We start from the raw sequence: 22,755 nt of genomic DNA on the forward strand, positions 1-22,755 counted from the left end.
AGGGGTTGGGTCTGTCTAGGACAGGTGTACCAAAAATGAAAATGACCATCCTGATGCATCTTACTTGCTACTACTTGCGCATTTATTTGATTCGGACTTGTGTGCTGACTGACTTGTGAATATCATGAATAATATTTTGAAATTGAAAAAAAAAACGAAATAGCGGTTAGGGAATTGATTGTTTATTTTTGAAAAGAAAACAAATGCCCAAATACTGTCAAAACTCAGCCGAAATTTTAATAAAATGAAAAAAATGTCTTATTAGTTTGTTTTATTAAAAGCTAAGAAAAGAAAAAAAAAAAGTCGTTGTTCTGTTTTTGTTTTTCAAAAATAAAAAATAGAAAAAATATATAGTTTGTCTTGCCATGAAAATGAAAATAAAAAGAGTCTTATTTTTAAAATGGTTTTTTATTTATTTATTTATTTGCTTATGAAAATGCAAAAAATAAAAAAAATAAAAAAAAAAGTCTTTCATTATTTGTCGCAAATATATATATATATATATATATATATATATATATATATATATATATATATATATATATATATATATATATATATAAATCCGAAAAGTTTTTTTTATTTCCAAAAGATATATATATCTTTATTTGTTGCAAAGAGTATTTGTCTTGCCAAGAAAATTCAAAATAAAATTCCAAAAAGATATGTCTTGCAAAAAATAATATAAATATCTTTATTTTCCATTGTTGATAAAACAAAAATAATAAAAATGTTTTCTTTTAAGAAAAAAAAATCCGAAAATATTTTGATTCTTCTTTCAAAATTGAAAAGAAAATTCAAAATTCAAAAAATATTTTTTAGAAGCATTTCTTTTATCAAAAGTAAAATTCCAAAAATATTTTTTTTTCTTTAGAATAAAAAAAAACAAATGGAAATTCGAAAAAAAAACTTCCTTTTACTTTTGAAATTCTCAAAGTTCAAATCAAAAGAAAAGGAATTTTTACAAGTTTTTCTTTCAAAAAGAAATCAATCAAAAAAAATATATATACTTCCTTTGAGCAGTTCTTTCACAGTTCCAATAAAAAAAAATATTAGTTCATTTACTTATTCACGAGGCCCGAACTACGCGGGTTTGATTCTCACCGGATGTGAGATACGTAGGCAACCCTCATCGGGTCCAACCCCCATTTTTGCTAAAATAACCAAAAACAAATAAATAATAATAAAAATAATATGTCATAAAGAAGTCAGGTGATGTTGTTTTGTCATAAATAGCCGAATGTTCCCGAAAGGGACGCCGGAAGGCTGACTTTGCATAAACAACCACCTTTGGGTCATTTTAGGATTTTGATCCAGTTGACCCACTCAGCCTTAAAAATCTTCGTCCCCGAGATGTTGAAAGGCCGTGTTTGCAATATTGAGTTTGCTAATTTGAAAACGATAAAAAGGGTCATGAATAAGTCAGGTGATGTTGTTTTGTCATAAATAGCCGAATGTTCCCGAAAGGGACGCCGGAAGGCTGACTTTGCATAAACAGCCACCTTTGGGTCATTTTAGGATTTTGATCCAGTTGACCCACTCAGCCTTAAAAATCTTCGTCCCCGAGACGTTGAAAGGCCGTGCTTGCAATATTGAGTTTTCTAATTTGAAAATCGATAAAAAGAGTCATAAATAAGTCAGGTGATGCTGTTTTGTCATAAATAGCCGAATGTTCCCTAAAGGGACGCCGAAAGGCTGACTTTGCATAAACAGCCACCTTTTGGGTCATGTTTAGGATTTTTTGTCCAGTGGACCCACACAGCCTTAGAAATCTTCGTCCCCGAGGCGCTGAAGGGCCGTGTTTGCAACACCAGTTTTTTTCGTAATTTTGAAAAGAAAAAAAAACAAAGAGTCAGCGGTCAGGTGAATACCGTTTGAATTTTGTCATAATAAGCCGAGCCAGCTTCGGCCGCGTCTTAAACCGTTCTCGCCGAAATAGCCTTAGAGTATCTTTCAGTTGTCGAAAGGTTATTTTCGTAAAAGAATGGACAAGTTTGTAAAGTGTCAAAATAATCCTCCCCAGCCTCAAAATTCATGTGAGATTTGGAAGGGGCAACATTTGCAAAAATAGCCGTTTGGTTGCATTTGACAAACGGGGAAATGAAGCTGGCCGTTTGTTTTTGAGTTTGTAAATCTTTTGATTAGAATATGTGGGTTGTTTGATTTTCGAGTTTGTAGGTCATCTTCAAACCTTTGAAACTCAGTTTGTTTTAATATGAAAATTGAAAAAAAATGTTCATTATTGTTTATCTATTATTGGTCCGAACTACACAAGGTCTGATTCATGCGGGGGCATGATACGTGGGCAATCTCCATAAGATTCGACCACAACAAAAAAAAAAGAAAAAAAGAAAAAGAAAGTGAATAAATAAAAAAGGCACAAAGAATAAATAAAAAAGGGTGGAATGAAGGGTTTCACGCGGGAGGATGCACGCGGTAGAAAAAAACATGTTAGAAATGGTTAACTGCCTAAGAAAATTGCGTTCCCCAACATGCAATTGCAATATCTGTTAAAACTTTAACGCTAACAAGTTTGTTGTTTGTCCAAATCCAAACAGTTAGTTGTTAAAGCGTACTGGCACCATACCATTATCAAACAAGATCAAAAGGGATTATACCAGAAAGCATGACTGGCTTAGAAAATAGTGTTGAGTCGGAAGGGGCGGCACATCAGATGCTGAAGGAGGCGATGGCCAATATAGAAAAAATGAGATTGGAAATGCATGAAATGCAGCTAGCCATGGCTAAGGCGCAAAAGGGGCCCGAACCACTCGTCACTCCTACTTCCCCACCGGGACACACACCGAAATACCCTTTACCCGACCCTTCAACGAGCTTCCCCGTTGCCCAATACTACCAAGGGGATACTTCCTATAATCCCCAAGCTCCACCACCCAAACAAAACCCTCCTCCGCCAATCGTCCCCGTCGTCGGGGCACCTCCGCCAGCCACGTTGCAAAGATCCTTCAACGAGCCATTGTTTCAGGCTCACGATACGCAATACTATCCCCCTGAGCCCACATTCCATGCCCCCGAACCACATGCCTACAATCCACACTTGGAGGTACCGGCAGAGATTGAAAAGCCGGTTAAAGTCCCAGAACAAGAGGAGGTATTGAGGAAGTTCAAAAGCCTGGAGCAGTCCTTCAGGAACCTGCACGGATTGGGCAACCAGGTCAGTGTGGCCTACAAAGATCTATGCCCTTTCCCGGACGTCCAACTCCCGGCTGGGTTCAAGATGCCTAAGTTTGATTTATATGAAGGGCACGGTGACCCCATGGCACATTTGCGGGGTTTCTGTAGCAAAATGAGAGGGGCAGGCGGTAAAGATGAACTGCTGATAGCCTATTTTGGCCAAAGTCTGAGCGGATCGGCACTCGAATGGTATACCAGGCAGGATTCCAGCAGATGGTACACTTGGGATGATCTGGCGCAGGCTTTCGCAGGTCATTTCCAATACAATCTCGAGATAGTCCCTGACCGTCTCACATTGCTGAGGACTGGGAAGAAGCCCGGGGAAAGTTTTCGCGAGTTCGGGTTCCGCTGGAAAGAGCAAGCAGCCAGAGTTGATCCTCCCATGAGAGAGGGAGAAATGGTGGACTACTTCTTGCAGACACTGGATCCAACTTACTTTGGTCACTTGGTGACGACGGTTGGGAAATCCTTCAATGAAGTAGTAAAGATAGGGGTCATGATAGAGGAGGGTCTGAGGTCTGACAAAATCCTGAATTACTCAGCACTCAAGGCAACAACCCAGGCTATTCAGAGCGGCACGGGAGGTGCGCTGGGAAGAAAGAAGAAAGAAGAAATTGCCACGATTGAGGCAAGCAGTTGGTCCAGGTCTGGTAAACCATACTACAACCAACCCAGACCCCACAGGCCAAACTACCCATACAGCCCACCACAATACTACTATCCACCTCAAGAACCACACTTCTCCGTGCACCAAGCCCAAACATACACTCAGCCTCCGGTTCGCCCGCAATGGCGTGCGCCGGCTCCCCATAACACACATACACCATCGCAAAACACCTATCCACCGCCAAGAGCTTACAGGAACCCTCAAGGGGCAGGTTTCCGGGGAAATCAGGCTTTCAGAAATGAAAGAATACAAAGAACATTCACTGAGTTGGGAGAAACCTATACTGCCGTGTTCCACAAATTAAGGCAGTTAGGCTTGTTGAGTCCTGTTGAGCCCAGATTGCCAAATCCCCTTCCCAAAAATATGGACCACTCGGTAAGCTGTGAGTATTGTTCGGGGGCTCCCGGACATGATACCGAGAAGTGTTGGAAGTTGAAACATGCAGTACAAAATCTTATTGACACCAACAAGATTGAGGTTCAGACACCAGAGGCGCCCAACATCAATCAGAACCCGTTGCCGGCACACCTTGAAACCCACATGATTGAGCTAGTGCACGAAGGAGGGGAGCTAAAGAAACCCTCACAAACAGTGATGATGATCCGTGTCGGTTCAAAAGAAATGTTAACCAGTGGAAAAGCGGTGGTATAGTTGGAAAAGGTGGATGACAAGCCAGTTATGGTGTTGGAAAAGGGTCCAACGAGGCAGATGTGCAGTTTGTGGGGTTGAAAGCAAAAATCAACAATTGAACGGCTACTCCTCTTCCTATACGAAGGGAGTCTTGGTAGTGGGCTCTGATTTTCTTTTTTGTTGTCTGGATTATTCCAGGGTTGTAATCCAGATTTTTCTTGTGCTCGCCAAAGTGTGAAACCTTGCTATCCCGTATTTTAATAAAGTGAACGTTTTTTTTTCTCATTCCTTATTTTGTTCTAATTTTTCTTCTTATTTTTCTCTTCTGAACAGTTCTCTTTATACTAGTTCTAATGACATGGCATGCACGACGGATCTTCAACCTAGTCTAAAAAATCAATTTGATTTCGAACTTATAGTACAAGATTGTGATGATAAGTCGGAATACGATAAGGATGAAGCCTTCGAAGAAATTAACAGAGAGTTGAGCCAATTTGAAAAAAGAGCCCAACTGACACGGAAGCTGTCAATCTAGGGGATGCGGATGACATCAGGGAAGCTAAGATAAACGTCCATATGGAACCAAACATCAGGGAAGAACTAATCAAAGCACTTACTGAATTCAAAACATTTTGCATGGTCATACGACGACATGCCGGGTTGAAGCACCAATTTAGTGGTTCAAAAATTGCCCACTGACCCAGCATTTCACCCCGTCAAGCAAAATTGAGGAAGTCCAAAACCGACGTAAGTGTGAAGATTAAGGAAGAAGTAACCAAACAGCTGAACGCTAAGGTTATTCGGGTCGCTCGGTATCCTGATTGGTTGGCTAATGTGGTGCCAGTGTAAAAAAAAAAAAAAAAGGGGGATGGAAAATCCGGGTTTGTGTTGATTATTGCAATCTAAACAGAGCAAGCCCAATGACGCTTTGTGATCAACAAATATCTAAGGGAAATGTGTCGACATGGCTATCAATTCTGACGCAGTTAAGAGATATTATGTATGATTGTAATTGTTGTTTGTTTGTATTTAGCATTTATCAGAGAATGAAATGACGGAGGCAATTCTTTCTTCTATCCAAACACTTTAACCTTTGCTTCCCCTTTTGAGCCTTATTTATTCTTTCGTACCCCTCTTTTGGAATCAGTAATGAAAATGAAAGAAAAAAAAAACTAATGATAATAAGAACAAAAGAGAAGTCACACAAAAAAAAAACAAAAAAAATAAAGGAATTGGGAACTACGTTTGACCTGATTCCTCGAAGAGGATACGTAGGCGCCTCACGGTTCGGTCATAGTGTAACATAGTGTGCATAAGATAATATAGTGTGACAAAATAAAAATCCCCAAGCAAGAAAAACTGGGGCAGAAGTTGGCGCTTATAATTTTGGCAAGAAAGTTTGATTCCAAGAGTTGTACTATCTTACCCCTAAAAATTATTTTTGAACTTTGGATACCCTTTCTCCTTTCAGCCATACACAAAAACCCCTATTGATGTCCAAAAAGACCTCCCGATCAGTAACTGAGAAGTGCTAAGTCAATGCAAATGGAAGTCGGGAATAACACTCTGATCCCCAGCAAAGAAGAAGATCATAAGCTGGAAATGAATTGATAGCCGAAAGAATCCCCCAACAGAGAGAGTCATATCGGCAGCACTCCAATCCCCAGCTGAAAAATAAAATAAAATGAGAGAGTCTTATCGGTGAAAACCTTCACAGGCACCATAAGGCGACGGGAGTTGAGAGAAATGAGAGAGTCTTATTAGTGAAAATCCCTTGAAGGGCACTATGAGGCGACAAGACAAGATTGGCGGGAAGGATCCACATTTGGCAAAGAGTTGAGTGCCTGTTTATCCCCAGCAACATGAGGCCGTCCGAAGGGTTGATTGATACAAATAGACTAGGTTGATTAATCCGGAATGCGTGACATGATCGTTGGGATCAGTTATATCATTCAGATAAGTTCTTTTCTTTCCTTTTCCCCAACATTTTGTTCAGAAAGACTTCTTCTTTTTCTATTTTTGAAATTCTTCACTTTTTCATTTCTTGGTTTAAAGATTTTACCTCCCCAACAGTTTGTCTTTGAAAAGGATTTTCAGAGTTTACTACCAGTTGCCAAAATGATGCAAAGCAAAAGGCTAATACAATAGGCCAAAGATAAGGCAATAAAGTGAAAAGAAGTTGGTCGCAAACACAGAGTGAGGAAGGAAGAAAGGAAAATTCATCCCCAGCAAGTTTTGATAGAGTAATGAAGCACTGAGCGGGGAAGAGGGAAAGGGAAAAACCATCCCCAGCAAGAGTGGCACGACCACTCACCATGTGTTAAAACTAACAAATTTTCTTTGATTTGAAGCAGGAAAAGGAAATCTTGTTAATAGCGAAAAAACATGCCACAAGGAAAAGCACCAACACTGGGGCAGAAAATTTTCTGCCATTTGTCGAAAATTTTCTCGAAGGAACGAGGAAATCAATTCAAGTTTTAAGAGATAGCAAGACAACACGATTCTAAGAAAGACAGTCGGAGGTAAGACAATTCCAAGTTTTTGAAGATGGGTTCATCCGCCCTCGAATAGGATATTCTGGGTTCATCCGCCCTCGAATAGGATATTCTGGGTTCATCCGCCCTCGAATAGGATATTCTGGGTTCATCCGCCCTCGAATAGGATATTCTGGGTTCATCCGCCCTCGAATAGGATATTCTGGGTTCATCCGCCCTCGAATAGGATATTCTGGGTTCATCCGCCCTCGAATAGGATATTCTGGGTTCATCCGCCCTCGAATAGGATATTCTGGGTTCATCCGCCCTCGAATAGGATATTCTGGGTTCATCCGCCCTCGAATAGGATATTCTGGGTTCATCCGCCCTCGAATAGGATATTCTGGGTTCATCCGCCCTCGAATAGGATATTCTGGGTTCATCCGCCCTCGAATAGGATATTCTGGGTTCATCCGCCCTCGAATAGGATATTCTGGGTTCATCCGCCCTCGAATAGGATATTCTGGGTTCATCCGCCCTCGAATAGGATATTCTGGGTTCATCCGCCCTCGAATAGGATATTCTGGGTTCATCCGCCCTCGAATAGGATATTCTGGGTTCATCCGCCCTCGAATAGGATATTCTGGGTTCATCCGCCCTCGAATAGGATATTCTGGGTTCATCCGCCCTCGAATAGGATATTCTGGGTTCATCCGCCCTCGAATAGGATATTCTGGGTTCATCCGCCCTCGAATAGGATATTCTGGGTTCATCCGCCCTCGAATAGGATATTCTGGGTTCATCCGCCCTCGAATAGGATATTCTGGGTTCATCCGCCCTCGAATAGGATATTCTGGGTTCATCCGCCCTCGAATAGGATATTCTGGGTTCATCCGCCCTCGAATAGGATTTTATTTTCTAAATTGTTGTTGAAGCCAGGCGCCCACCTGTATAACGAGAGGAATACTTTTTGTCTGTCCATTTCATATTTTAGGCGCCCACCTGTATAACAAGGGAATACATTCCACGCCTTTACCAATAGGAGATGCATTTCCTCCTAAGTTCATTTTACCCATAGGAGATGCATTTCCTCCTAAGTTTACTTTTACCCATAGGAGACGCATTTCCTCCTAAGTTTAGTTTTACCCATAGGAGATGCATTTCCTCCTAAGTTTAGTTTTACCCATAGGAGACACATTTCCTCCTAAAGTTTAGTTTTACCCACAGGAGATGCATTTCCTCCTAAAGTTTATTTTATCCATAGGAGAGATATTTCCTCCTAAGTTTAGTTTTACCCATAGGAGAGGCATTTCCTCCTAAGTTAGTATTGAAGTTGGGAGCCCGCCCATATAACAGAGGCATACATTTCTGTCCTTTCATTCTGTTCTAGGTCGCCCACCAGTAAAATGCGGGAATACTTTCTGTTCTAGGTCGCCCACCAGTAAAATGCGGGAATACATTCTGTTCTAGGTCGCCCACCAGTAAAATGCGGGAATACATTCATGTTCTAGGTCGCCCACCAGTATAATGCGGGAATACATTCAGTCTTTTTCATTACAAGCGTTGAAGTTGGGAGCCCGACCATATAATAGAGGCATACATTTCAAGATCAAGTCAGAAAACAATAAAATAGAGGGTTACAACAAGAATCCCCAGCAGGAAACAATAAAAATCCCCAGCACCAGGAAACAGAAGGTTGCAACAAGATGTTCCAGCACAAATTCAGGCGCATTAGTCAAAAGGAAGAAATGACGCGTCTTGAAAGAAGCAGCTGGTGAACATTAAATCATGCCTAGCATAACAAGTCTGATGAAGAAAGCCGTACCCACCAGAGGAACCGCCGAAAAGCTTGATGAAGAAAGCCATGTCCCCAGCGGACCGAGCAAAATGATGAAAACTGGTATTCAGAAAAGCAAAGGGCCAGTATCATTCCAAAATTCAAGGAAGAAAAGCACCGAAGGAAACACAAGCCGACAAGAAAGCAAGGCAACAAGAACAAATTTTAGTCTAGCATAGCTTCTTGTTTTATTTTAAGCACGGTGTAACAAGGAGATCGGTAAGCAGTGATAACAGCAGTAACATCGCAGTCCCACGGTAGTCCCAGCTACCAAAAACTTCCCGAACTATATTGACATGATTCCTGTTTAGCCCAGGATATGTAGGAAACCTTTGAAGCAAAGGTTCGGTCAAAGGTTCAGTCAAATCTTTTTCAAAAAAATGCTTCACACGGAGTACTCGGATGGGCAAAAATCGCTCGCTTTATCTTTGCACGAAAACCCTTCGTGTCTTCGGGCAAAGAGGGGCAGCTGTAAGCACGTGATTTTTGCCCTATATGAGAATTACTCCCAAAAAATTCAAAAATAAAATAATTTTTCTTGGTGTGCAATTTTTGTGATATTTTGTGTAACTATTTGTATGTTTGTCTATGCATGTTTATTTGTTAAATTAATAAAAAATACAAAATATGTCGCATTTTGCATGTAGGATTTAATTCTACAATTGTTAGTAATTAAATTTGTTTACAAAAATTAAAAATTACAAAAATAGGCATCTTTTGCATTTTTAGCATTTAATGTCCAAATGAACAATTTTATGCTTAATTATTACTTAATTGTGCGTTAATTGTTATTGGAAGTTAATTTGCGCTTTTATAACTTAATTTAGTTCTTAATAATAATTTAAGTACTTTTATAATTTAGTTTTAGAAAAATAAAAGAAGAAAAGAGAACAAAAATACAAAGAAAAATCGGATTGGGCCACTTCTTCAATTTCAAACCACAGGCCCAAATAATTGCCCAACTTTCCCCATGACCCGGTCCACTTCAAACCGGGTCGACCCGGTCCGCTCCATTAACCCAACACCCCTTCTTCATTTTTGTCCAACACAAAACAAAACCAAAAAAATAAAAAATAAAAGGTGAATTATCACTATTAATAGTTTTATTTTTTGTTTTTTTTATATATATTATTTTTTTATTTTTTTAAAAAAAATATATAATAATTTCGGGAATGATTTAAAAAAAATATATAAATAAGAAAAAGGGAAGTATTGAATAAAAAAAATATAAAAGTAAAAATAGGTGAAATTCTCTTTTTAAAAAAAAGTAAAAGAATGTAGAAAATTAAAAAAAATAAAAAGTTTTGTGGAATTTTTAAAAAATTTAAAAGTAAAAGAAGGTTGGAATTAAAAAATAAATATAAAGGTATCTGAAAATTTAAAAAATTTAAAGTAATTGAAAGTAGCATTTTTGAAAGAAAAAAAAAGATAGTGGTTTGTTTTTTAAAGAAAAGTTAAATAAAGTGAGATTCTCTTTTAAAAAAATAAAAGTGGGATTTTAAATAAGATAAAGTAATTAAAGTTGGAATTTTAAAAATAAAAATAAATAAAGGTGGGATTTCTTTTTCTAAAAAAATAAAAGCAATTTGTAAGTGAGATTTCTTTTAATTAAAAAATAAAAAATAATAAAAAACAAATCTGAAAATTTCGAAAATTTTGCTATAAATAGAAGAGAAAATTTAGAAAGAAGGGGTGGGAAAAAAGAGGAAAAACTAGATAGAGAGAAGAAAAAAAGAGGGGGCGGAGTGAGAAGTATACACCCGATATACATTCTGGATACACTGAATATACAGGGGCAGAATTCATTTTGGAGAGTTTTAAAGTTGAAAAAGAATAGTTACTGCTTCATTGCCTCGCTTAAGATCTGAAATAGTCAGAACCTTCCTGCCTTTTACTTCTTCTCTATACTTGGAGTCGTTTATAGTCTCCTGGGTTTTCTGCTATTCCTACTGTACTGGTTTGCGGTGTTGCTGAATCTGCTGTTGCTGTGTTATTACTGCTGCTGACTTCTCCTTCTTTTGTTCTTGTACTGCTGTTTCCAGGTACACATTTGTACAATCTCGGCTTGAAGCAAAAATGAAATATTAATCAGGCTTTGTTCCTGTTGAATTCCTCCTGTTTAGATTTGTGGTTGAATATAATTTTCTTTTCTTTGTATAAAAATGTAGTCGATTGATTAAATTAGTAACGATGTCACATATGTATAACTTCTTCATCTAATAATGTTAGTTTAAATTAATCAAAGAATAGTTAATCTGTTTTGATATTATGGTGTGTCAATCTCACGTTTTAGTATTATTGAATAATAGAATATAGAATGAAAGCAGTTTTTCTTTGGACAAACTCGGTCGCAATTTTCCATTCGCATTAGCCGTAAACTAATAATTAATAAGTTACGTTTTTAGCATGTAATTAATTAAGAGATTTTCTTTTATTTTAGAGACGAACTTAATAGGAAAATATAGTCACTGTAGGTTTATCCTTTTAAATAAAAATGAGACGAGCCTCGACAAACAAAAATGCACAAGCTGCGGGGCCCTCTAAATGTATATATTAAAATAGTTAGAATTCGGGACATGCCGTTTAGCGAATTTTACGGCCTTCCCAAAATAACAATACGCTAGTTGCTTTAGGCGCACCTTTAATAATTTAACCTTCTTAAACACGGGTGCACATTGATGTGACCCAAATCCAAATCTCAATAGAGTCAAAATGTGTCGACGACCACGGGTACATTGATTGTAACGTGGTTCGGGATATATTTTCACAACGTTGCAATTCCTTGTAGAAAATAATAATAACAATTATGAAAGCGGTAAAAAGTTAAAATTTGCACATAAGTTCATATTTGTATAAAATCAGATAATCAAGCCGAATATAACAGTTGAGCGACCGTGCTAGAACCACGGAATTCGGAAATGCCTAACACCTTCTCCCGGGTTAACAGAATTCCTTATCCGGATTTCTGGTACGCAGACTGTAATATGGAGTCATTCTTTTCCTCGATTCGGGATTAAAATTGGTGACTTGGGACACCCTAAAACTCCCAAGTGGCGACTCTGAAATAAACAAACCAATCCCGTTTCGATTGTCCTTTAATTGGAAAAAACTCCCTTGTACCCTCTCGGGTACGGAAAAAGGAGGTGTGACAGCTCTGGCGCATTTATCTCATCCTCACCAAATATGCATATAACAGTACCAACTAGGTGAAAGAATGCCCATAAGAGTTATGACAAGGTGGGAAATACACAGGTAGCAATAACGAACAAGGTAGTACATATGGACAACGGTAACAGACTAGGTAAAAGGCATAGAAGTAATGACAGTAGTTAGGAAAAAGGAACATAAATTTCATTAACTAACATGGTAAAAGACCTAGAGGTACCTATAACAAAAAAAAGGGAAAGTATGATCTTCATGAGCTAGCAAATAGAAGGCATGAATAACTAACATGGTAGAAGGCTTATACGAAAGTGAAACAAATAGGAAACAACATAGATGTAGATATAAAAACAAGAAGGAAAATATGATACTTGCAAGTTCAACAAATAGAAGGCATGGACAACACAACAACAATTGAGATAGAGGACAAAAACAGAACAACAACGACAAGTCATATGGAGAACATAGGTGCAACAGTAATAGCTCAAGGTAAAGGCATAAATATATACACAAGAAAAAAAAAATATCACAACGTAATGTATGTCCCTCACCCTCACCTGCACGAAAACACCATTCATTCCATGAACACATGATAATGTAAATAAAATGGCACAACATCATCCTTCGTACTTTTACTCTCATCCTCACATGATAATGTCAATGAAATGGAATGGCATCATCCGTCGTGATTTTACTCTCGTCCTCACATGATAATGTAAATGGGATCTAATAATGTAAACAAATTAGAATGGCATCACTCTTCATTCTTTTACTCTCATCCTCACATGATAATGAAAATGGGATCATAATAATGTAACTGAAATGGTACAATATCACCCTTCGTGCTTTTACTCTCATCCTCACATGGTAATGTAAATGAAATGACATGGAATCACCCTTCGTGCTTTACACTCTTCCTCATATGTTAATGTATATGCAATGGCACGAGATCACCCTTCGCTCTTTACACTCTTCCTCACATGATAATGTATAGTCAATGGCATCGTATCACCATTCGTGCTTTACACTCTTCCTCACCAAGCATATACATATCAATGACAAGCAAGGTAGGAAGCATAAATAACATCAAAGAGAGTTACTAAATGAGTATTCTAAATGAACATCAAATCAATAAAAATTCGATAAACCTCAAGAACCTTATTGTCCAAGTATTTCAACAAGTCTCAATATTGATCTTCAACTCAAGTATAGAATCCAATATCTTAAGAATAACGGGCGTAGCGATGTATTAGTGATTAAGACTGATGGTGACCGAATTTAACACATCAATAGTTTCACAAAAATTCATCAAATTTTAATCAAATTATAATATGCTAAATCTTGGTTTGTAACATTTAGTTTCATATTCTTAGTAATCTAGAAGTCAAGTAAGACATGAAGCAAGAATGTCACTTAATTCTTATACACTCATCACCTCATATATGCATCACCCGCATGTAGCAAACAATGGCAATTAGTAGAAAAATTTCCCCCAACAATGTTAGGAAAGACACTTACCTCAAACAAGCCAAATCGATACACTAGAAGTGACATCCCGCTCAAATCATCCTCCAACCAGCTCGAAATTAGCCAAAAGCAACTCAAAATCATCAAATAATTCCATAGAGCAAATCCAATCGACAAAGATCGAATCTTTACACATTTATTCAAAGTCAACCAAAAATTCTAACCCGGGCTTGCACCTCGGAACCCGATAAAATTCATAAAATCTGACAACTCACTCAATTACGAGTCCAACCATACTAATTTCACTCAAATCTGACTTTGAATCGACGTTCAAAATTCAAAATTTTACTTTAGAAAAGTTTAGACAAAAACCTCCAATTTCTCTTTAAAAATCATAATCCAAATGCAAAAATTAGAGATAGATTCCTGAAATATAATCAAAACCAAGTATATAATACTTACCCCAATCTTTGTGTGAAAGCTGCCTCCAAAATTGCCCAAATTCGAGCTCCCAACTTAAAATGTGATAAAATAACTCAAAGGTCCGAAATAGAGTACTTATAACCACTGAACAGAAATACTTATCGCGATCGTGAGAATACCTTTGCGATCACGAAGCACAGACGCGACTGTCACTAGATTACACTTTGCTTTCGCGGCAAAATTCTCTCGAACGCGAGTCATAGCTAGCTCAGAACTTCACGAACGCAGCTCTAACTACGTGAACACTATGAAGAAGACCTCCAGTTCCAGCTCCTAGCCCACACTACGCGATATCAATCTCTCGTATGTAAACGCGAAGAAGACTTCCCCCAACTCTAAGCGAACGTGGTCGTCATGTCCTGAACGTGATGAAGAAAATTCCCCATTTCCATAAATAACTACGTGATTGCAACCATTTCTTCACGATCATAAAGAACAACAAAGCCATTAGCAAATAGCAGAATCTAGCAACTCCAAGCCAATAAAAAATGATCTGAAACCACCCTAAAACTCACCCAAGCCCCTCGTGACCCCATTCGAACATACCAACAAGTCCCAATATATAACACAGGCCTAATCGAGGCCACAAATCACACATATCAATATCAAAATCACGAATCTCACCTCAAATCAAACTTAATGAACTTTTGAACTTTCAATTTTCAAAACTCGTGCCGAACCATATCAAATCAACTCGGAATAACCTCAAATTTTGCACACAAGTTCCAAATGACATAACAAAACTATTCCAGCTCCTGGAACCAAAATCCGAACCCGATATCATCAAAGTCAACTTCCGGTAAACTTAAGAACATTCCAAAACTCCAAATTGCCAACTTTTGCCAATTAATGCCAAAAACTTCAAGAAGCACCCAAATGCAAATCCAGGCATATGTCCAAGTCCACAATCACCATCTGGACCTAACTAAACAATCAGACCTCTGATCCAGGGTCAAATACACAAAAATCAAACTTGGTCAGTTTTTCCAGCTTAAAGCTTCTAACATGAGAATCTTTTTTCCGAATCAATCCCGAATCACCTGAAAACCAAAATCGACGATTCACACAATTCATAATATATCCTATGAAGTTGCACAAGACTTCGAACAGCTGAATAAGATACAAATGCTCAAAATGACCGGTCAGATCGTTACATTGCACAGCCTTTAAAGCCTCCAACTAGGAAAGAAAACGCAAAAATACAAGAAGATGCATCATGTAAAGTGAATGTTGAGCCTTCAGAAATTGATACCAAGAAATAAAATGTAGATACTTCTAAAGATGAGATTTCCAAGCATAATAAGAGAAAAAAGAATAAAGAATCATCAAAGTCTACTAGTAAAAAAGGAACAAGATCAAGGTCTAGATTTGTTGATGAGGACATACATGTTAGCAATAAATCTTTTTTAAGGAGCTTAGAATTAGAGGGTATTGATGAGGAGAAGGAAGAAAACTTGGACGTAAACTCAGCACAAACTCAAATGGAAGAATAGGTTTCCGAAAAACAACTATCAAAGAAGAAAAGGACAGTGATGATGAAGCTTTAGGTGGAGAGGATGATGAAAATGGTGATGATGCTACTTAGGAGGTTGATAAGATGCTGAAGAAGAAGAAGAAGAAGAAGAAGAAGAAGAAGATGTATCAGAAGAAGAAGAAGAAAAAGAAGAAGAAGAAGAAGAAGAAGAAGAAGAAGATGATGAACAACTTGAAGATGATGAAAATGGATTGGAAAGTGAAACACATGCAGTAGTTGAAGGTGACCGGGATGCTATGTCAATTCCTGTGTTTGTAAGGGCGACCGACGTATCTAAATACAAATTCAGGACCTTTCTAAGAAAGTATAGACGTTTTCAGACCAAGATCAATACGAGGTTTAGGATCAATTTATTGTATGAGTTCAAGGATAAATTTAGAATAATAAATTGATGAATTTTTTTAATAGTAGTTGTTTTGAATAGTTTGCGAAACTTTCTGAGCATTGGACACAGTTCAATAGACAGCTTGTCCATTCTATATTGATTTGCCAAATTTATTGCGCGACGAAGCGCGAGTTATGATTTTTAGTTGGAGATAAGCCTGTTCATTTTGGATTGAAGGAGTTTACTATGATGACTGGATTGAACTTTGGTGCCAAACCTAGTAAAGAAGAAATGAACAAAGAGATGGATGATGACAAAGCATTCTGCAACAAACTTTGCCAGTATAGCAAGATGGTGGTGGAAGCATGGATGCTTTTGAAATAGTTGATGTGCAAGAGGTTTGACACAAATAGAGGTTTAAGATTGCGTTGTTGGGGTTTGTCCATTTAGTCTTGCTTGCAAGGGATAACATAGCACATCGATAAAAAGTGAATTGGTGTGGCTAACAACTTGGAAGTTTATATGAAATATCCGTGGGGCAAGGAGTGTTTTGAGCTTATGATTTCATACTTGAAGAAGGACATGTTGCCAATATACAGATCATATGTGAGCAAGAGTAAGGAAAATAAAATCTCTAGCAAAAAGTCCAGATCGGCTAGTTATGCCATGTACGACTTCCTATGGGCATTCATGGTAAGTATTAAAAAAGTCTTCTCAAAATTTCTTTGCAGTTGAGTATTATTATTTTATTTCCTATAGAGAAAAATTAATATTTTTTGGTTCATGAAAAAATGTAGGCATGGGCGTATGAAGAAATTCCGCTATTTGGTTGTAGTGCCGAGAAATCAAAGGTCGTACTGACGCTGCTGCCAAGGATGTTGAGATGGCACTGCAAGAAAGTGACATCTGACCCTGATTGGAGTCCCTTTAAGAAGAGAGATAATGACCCTGGTGTAGTAAGATAGGGAGTACAATAACACTCCACCAGTAGATTAAAATCAACCCAAGTAGGAGATTATCATAGATCTTGAGTCTATTTTTTTTTTGTATTGCTTGTCTATTGACTTCTATATATTCTATATTTCAGGAGGTGCACCCTTACCTTATTCCTATCCTATGTGAGATGGATATGGACTAAATAAAGAATTTGGTACCATACCATGATAAGGTAGTGGATCGTATAATTGACTAGCTAGCGATTGATTGGAATTGGTGACTGCAATTAAAAAGTCACCTGGTGCAGTGAACTTAGAGACTAATGATGAAGTTAACTTTTCTAATGATGACCCTTTAGATTGGAATATTTCTGGTTCACCACTAATTGGTGGTTTTCTGCTATTGGTAGAGGAGGACCATGAAGAATATGCAATGCTTAGTCAAGTGATACAAATTAGTTGAAGGTTGTGAATGACAAATTAGACAATTTTTTGAAGATCCTTGGGGAGATGTAAAATCAGAATGAGAGCCCTTCTAAAGTAGTTGAGTCACCTTGATACAAGGTTATAAGATTGCAAAGCGGATTGAGGAATGCTCCAATTTTTGCAAGAAAGATGAGGAAGCTGAAATAGATTAAAAAGAGACGTACCCAAACAAGTTGCGAAGGAAGATAAGAAATTATTATGTGAATGGTTTAACAAGAAGGAGAAGTTTGCAAAAAACTTCTTGATTAACAGCTATTGTTGGAGGTTTTTTGAGCAGTTGTGCTGTGCTAACTCATCCGTTTTTATTTTTATAAGTCCCTTAATCACTGCGTGTATTTCTTTTTTTAGTAGCTCCATATTTCACATACAGTTTTTATAATATTTAGCATGTTGAGGAACTTTTGGCATTGATGTGTGTACGAAACATAAAACGCCCACGCCTTTATGCCCATAGTTATGTTGTTATGGATATTGCATTATGAAACAACATGTGTACTGCATGGTATAAGATGAAGGATGTTTCCAGTAAAGAGGAAAAGGATTTGGACTTTTGTTGATAGTTGATGCTTTCCATGACTTGTGCCTTACACCCGTGAATCTATCTCCTCAAGGAAGTATGCCAAAACCTGGGGCTGTGGAGTGGTGCAAGGAAGGTGGTGTATTGTATGTGACAAATTAATAACAAGTATTTTGTGATTGTTGTTTTCCACTTGGTAGAGGGTTTGATTTTAATTTACAATAACAATATCAGTTTGTACGATGATAGTTAACTAGGAGAACTTGTACAACCCCTCGCACTCATGATGCATAGAATTTTGATGAAAACTGGCTAGTTTATAGATTTAACCCAATATGTGCTTACAAAGAAATGATCCTAGGAGCGTATTATAGATGATACATCCATTTAGTAAAGGTAAATTAAATGTTTCATCCATTATGTTTTACTCATTCTTCTGGTTTCTTTAATAACTAATTGTCTCTTTGATTATTGTAGTAAAAGTAGTGGAGCATAAGCAGTGAAGGTCATTAACTTTTTCCTAACTGATATACTGCTGGTGTAACTTAATGACAAGCGAATGGAGTTGTTCAAGGAAAACTTTGCAGTGGATATCTTCAAGGAAGGATAGATCCTTCTTAATTTTATCGGTGTAATTTTTGTTTGTATTGGTCATGGGACAAATTCATTTTTGATGAACTTGTAGTAATCTGTGATATTTGCCTCTACCTCTAAGTAGTGAAACTACTTTTTGCCGATTAACAATCGATGCTGTAATTTTGTTTCCTTATCACTTACTTTTTGTAATACAACAGGCAGTTAGAGGTTGCGTACTTAACAATGTATCTAGTAATAAACTAGCCACTTGGTTGCGTAATAGACACTAGGTCCATTAATAAACTAGCTACTTGGATGCATAATAGACCTAAAGTCGTGTCTAATAACTTTATCAAATATAACATTACATCAGTGCAACATTACATGATCCAAAAAACTTCCATTCAAAAAACTTACTGTAATTAAACTATTCCTAACAATAACAAACTCATGTTTCTTCTCACTTCCTCATACAAGCTGCCACGAATCTTACAACTATGTACATGTAACGACCAGGCCGGTCATTTCATAAGTTATAGTCCCGTTCTCCCCATTTTTGCTTCTTTATATGTTGTTCAGCTATATTTCATCATATCGTATTGTTTGTTCTGTATTCGGAATGGTCAAGGAGTAAAATGAGACACTTAGTCTCTTATTTGAAAGTTTAAGTTGGAAACGTCAACCGGATGTTGACTTATGTGTAAAAGTTCCCGGATATGAATTCTAATGGTTCAGATAGCTTCGTTAGGTGATTTTGGACTTAGGAGCATGTTCGGAATGTTATTTGGAGGTCCGTGCTAGATTTAGGCTTGAATTGGCGAAATTAAAAATTTAGCATTTTCTGGTCGACAGTGGAAATCTTGCTATCGAGGTCGGAATGGAATTCCAAAAATAGGAGTAGGTAAGTTGTGTCATTTGTGATGTGTGTGCAAAATTTCAGGACATTCGGATGAGGTTTGATAGGTTTTTGGATCGGTTGCGGAAGTCGGAAGTTTGGAAATCCTTAGGCTTGAATCCGAGGGCGATTTGGTATTTTGACATTGTTTTGAGTGTTCCGAGGGTCGGTATGAGTTTGAATGATGATATGTGACTTGTTCGTATTTTTGGTTGAGGTCCCGGGGGCCTCGGAATAAATTTGGAAGGTTGACGGAAAGATTGGATTTGAATAGAGCAGCTTCAGCTGCTGTTTTTGTAATATCTGCACCCGCGGATTGGGAACCGTAGGTGCAAGCTTCTCAAGAGCGGAAAAGAGGCGCGGGAGCATGTAGGACTGCAGGTACGGCTTGGAAAACCACATCTGTGATGCCGCAGAAGCGGTAAGGTGGCCGCAGATGTGAAGGCTATCAGAGTTAAGTGAAAACCGCAGAAGCGGACATTTTCCGCAGAAGCGGAAGCGCGGGTGAGGAATCCCTGGGGCAGAAAGTATATAAGCTCCCCTTCACATTTTTAGTCATTCTTCCACCATTTTTGGCCGATTTTGGAGCTCCAAGTTGTGATTTCAAGAGGGAATCAAGGGTATTCAGAGAGGTAAGCTACTTGGGCTTTGTACCTTGTGTTTATGGTGATTATCCCATTGTTTAATCATGAAAATTGTGGGAAAATTAGAGAAGCAATTGGGGAATTAGGGCTTGAAATTGGTGAGATTAAATTGGGGATTTGAGGGGCCATTTGAGGTCTGATTTTGATGATTTTGGTATGTATAGACTCATGAAAGGATAAGAATTCCAGTAGTGTGATTTTTATTGGATTCTGAGACGTGGTCCCGGGGGTCGGGTTTGACCAATTTTGGGATTTTGAGTTTAATTTGATAATTTTCGCATGGACTTTATTTCTTTGGCATGTATTGATGATATGATTCTGATTTCGGATAGATTCAGGACGATTTGGGGCCGAGTCGAGAAACAAGGGCATTGCGGAGTAGATTCTCGTCCTGTTTGAGGTAGGTAACTCTTGCAAATCTGGACCTGAGGGTATGAAACCCCAGAATTTTGTACTGTTTTGATAAATAAGGTGACACACATGCTAGGTGACGGGCATATGGGCGTGCACTCGTAGGGATTGTGACTTTGTCCGTCCCGTGGCAACTAAAGAGTTGCGTATTTTGATAAACTCTATATGATATCTATGTGTTTTAGAAATGAATATGTTAACTTGGGCTGAATGCCATGTTTGGGGCCTTGTGCCGAACTGTTTGGACCCTCAGGGGTATTTTACTATTATCCTCACACTGTTTTGATTCAAAAGCATATCATCAGTCATGATTTTTACATGTTTATTGTTTTATTTAGTTTCATGACTCTAATTTCAAATATATGAAAACTGTTTGGACTGAGTTCCTTGATTTTCATTGAAATGCCTGAGTGGCTGTGAGGTTGATGACTGAGAGAGGTCGAGGACCTGATGGTGAGGATTATCTATATATTTATGGATCGGTCTGCACGCCGCCATGATATTTATATGTATATGGATCGGGCTACACGCCACAACGATATGTTGGATCGGGCTGCACGCCGCAACGATATAGCGTTTGGGCTGTAGAAGCCCCTCTAGAGTCTGCACACCTCCAGTGAGCGCAATCGACTATATATATATTTACGGATCGGGCTGCACACCGTAACGGTTATTATTATGAGATACCTATTGAGCGGGAGTGATAAATGTGAGAGCTGATTGATGAGAGTTGAGTCACGAGTGACTGAGAGGCTTGCCCGAAAGCTATATATATGAGTGATTCTTTGCCTGAGGGGCTTGTATATGAAATTGCAGTTTTTACTCTTCTTTTATACTGAGCCTCTATTGAAAAAAGCTGAACAAATATTTTAACTAACTTACTGTGTTGGCGTACTCACATTTCTCCCTGCAGCTTGTGTGCAGATCCAGGTGCCAGAGCATCCGAGTGAGAGCATCCAACAGTTTCTGAGTATTTTTCGGAGATAGCAAGATAGTTGCATGGCGTCCGCAACCCTACTTTTCTCCTTCCTATCCATAGTATTATCTATTTTAGTCTTATCTTGTATTGAGTAGACAGTATTGGATAGTATCTTAGTGGCTCATGATTAGTGACACCATGATCGGGCAGTGTGAATGTATTTGCGTATTTGTTTTTCCACGTATTTTGTTATATTAAAAATGAAAGACTTGTGATCATAATTGATTTGGAAATAAATTTACAAAAGACCATTATGTTATTAGTGTTGAATCGGCTGGCCTAGTACTGTGATTATGGGTGTTTATCGGGCGGGCTGGGACGGGCTGAACGGGAAAAACCACAGCCCGTTAGGTTAGTGGGCGGGCTGTTAGGGGGATAGGGATAGCGGGCTCTTAGTGGGCTGTGTTTTTTCGGGTTTTGTGGGCCCGTACGGTTTAGGGTTCAAACGGGCTCGGGCGGGTCGGGCTCCAATTTTTTCTTTTTTTTTTAATTTAAATTTTATTTTTCTTATTCAATGTTATTGATAGTATTTGCAAAATTTTAAGGGTTAGAATTAAACTTTGAAGTTTAAAGTTTGAAATTTTAAATTTGAAATTTGTATTTCAAAATTATAAAATTGATATAAGAAAGTAAGTGGCTACAAAAAATTATTTAATAAGAGTATAAGACCAATAGACAATGTATGGAACAAACTCCGAAGGCTTTCATTTATATTTTAATACTTCAAATTAATTTGCAAGTTCTTTTTGATTTTTTTATTTTTGAACTTGCAAATTAAAACTTAAAAGTTTACAATAATTATAAAAAATAAGAAATAGTACATCACATGCTTTGCATCATTTTTGTAAGTTCTTCCATGTCAACATGAGGTTCTTGGTTTCCGACATTGGTTGAATCGGAACCATAAACCATTATATCTCCAATTTCTTGGTCCTCCTCTTCGTCTACCTCATCACGCCCTTGATTTTGCCGTTCTGATCTTATCCAATCTCTGAAGCACACTAGAATTTCCAAAGCGTTGCTGCCCAATGAATGATGGGTATCTCCTAGCTGCTGCCTTGCTTGGCTAAATGCGCTCTCTGATGCGACTGTTGAAATCAGCACATTTAGCACGTCTCGAGCCATGGCCGAGAGAACAGGAAATTGATTTGAGTTGCTCCTCCACCAACCCAGCGGTAGAAAATACTTTGTGTGGGGCTCTGGTGACTTTTGCAAGTAGAATTGTAGTTCATCAATATTCCTGCTACTGGTTTGTTGTTGCTCTCCTAGTGTAAACCAAATCTAATAATCTTGAACACAATCATCATCATCCATAGTTGTTCCAGATGTTGAAGTATTAGTTGAAGGAATATTTGCATCTACAACCGAAGAAGCATCAACAATGTTAGCATAATAATTATATAAGTTTGTAAATATGTGTGTAGCTCATAAATACAAGTGTCAATATCAGAAGTTTCAGTTGGGCCAATATCCATATAAGTATATAAAGCTCTAATTAATTGGCGACACTTTATCATTTTGACAGTAAGGTTTAAAAT

This window comes from Nicotiana tabacum, chromosome 11, assembly GCF_000715075.1.
Source record: "Nicotiana tabacum cultivar K326 chromosome 11, ASM71507v2, whole genome shotgun sequence".
Taxonomy (NCBI): Eukaryota; Viridiplantae; Streptophyta; class Magnoliopsida; order Solanales; family Solanaceae; genus Nicotiana; species Nicotiana tabacum.